General features: G+C 28.5%; 1 protein-coding gene across 2 annotated transcripts in view; it reads left to right on the top strand.

The window, feature by feature from the left end:
• The window catches only part of LOC107624364 (methylesterase 3), a 14,669-nt gene that overhangs the window by 791 nt on the left and 12,470 nt on the right, over window positions 1-1,408 (top strand). The window lies entirely within an intron of this gene.

The raw sequence follows: 1,408 nt of genomic DNA, 5'->3' as shown, positions 1-1,408 counted from the left end.
CAAATACTATTAAACACCATAACAATTACCTAAATAAAATTGGCACGAAATGAATAACACAATAGTTAAAACGTTTAATTAAAAAACTGTTCACTATCTCACACTTATAAAGATTATAGGAACCATATATTGATCCATGAGGACATATAATATACTTTGATTCATAAATCACATTTAAGTAATTTAGATTTAAGAAGATGGCTAGCTATTTCTTCAAAAATAGAAGCTACTAATATAGATTTAAGTTGAAGGCTAGATCTCTATAACTTCGTGTGATTTATATGTATAAGTATTATCAAGAATTTGTTTTTAATTTATATTATTGCTATTTATGAGAAAATTTTAAAATGTTGGCAACTTTGTTAGGATTTATCTGTAAATAAAAAAGACACAAATTTTAAATATTTATGAAAGAAGTAATGCGTAAATATGCATTTTGTTTTTATGTTAAATATGTGATAAAAAAAAATTTCTAAATGTAAAGTTCTCCTAAAATATATAAATCAATGTTTTTATTCCTAATCGTTGTTCTAAATCTCATGTTTGTCTTTAATTTTTTTGTTCATTCTATTTACACTTCTAGATAGTATCCAATTTTCCTCTTACTATATCTTTCTGTTAAAATTGCTTCCGCTCCACTTCTTCTCAAAAGAATTATTCATGTGGAGAGGAAAAAAAATGAAGATAATGATTTATGAATGGAAGGGTAATATTCGGGGAAAAATTAAATGAGTAAATAATTATTTTTGAATAAAATTGACCATGACAAATTGAAATTAAAGTTATACTTATATAAGATAAATTCTATTCGATAACAATGATCAATTATTAAATTTTTGTTAATAATTCCGTAAATACCCCTTTCCTTTTTTCTTTATTCCTTATTTTCTTTCTATAACTACCACCACCTCCACTACAAAATTCATCATCTTACTAGATCTATTTCTCTACTCCCACCTCTCCTAGATAGCTACATCTTGTCAAAATCACCATAAATTCAAATTATAACAACAATTTTCAATCTGTAATTGGAACTTCAGAAACTAACCTACCTAAATGCTAGAACACATGCTCTGGTGGGAGGCTCTACGGAGCCACCCGCTACTACAAGTAATGCGCTTAATATCGTCAAATTTACTGTCAGATTTAGTGACGGATATTATCGACGGATTTTCCGACGATTACGAGTGAAAATTCGTCCCTCAAATAAGTTACCGTTAGATTTAAAATTCCATTGCTAAATCCGACGGTAAATAGAGGCGCGAAAATTAATTTTATTAGCGCAAATTTAGTGTGAGATTTTCTGTTGAAATTTTTTTGCAGTAACAAGATTTAGTGAAACACAGCAGTTAGGCAACCACGAACACCTTACTGTTGGCATTTTTCGCCAGTAAATCCCACAGTAAAT

Source organism: Arachis ipaensis, chromosome B10 (genome assembly GCF_000816755.2).
Source record: "Arachis ipaensis cultivar K30076 chromosome B10, Araip1.1, whole genome shotgun sequence".
NCBI classification, from domain to species: Eukaryota; Viridiplantae; Streptophyta; class Magnoliopsida; order Fabales; family Fabaceae; genus Arachis; species Arachis ipaensis.
Note: the sequence above shows the minus strand (reverse complement) of the source record. Positions and strands in the feature narration are given on the sequence as shown.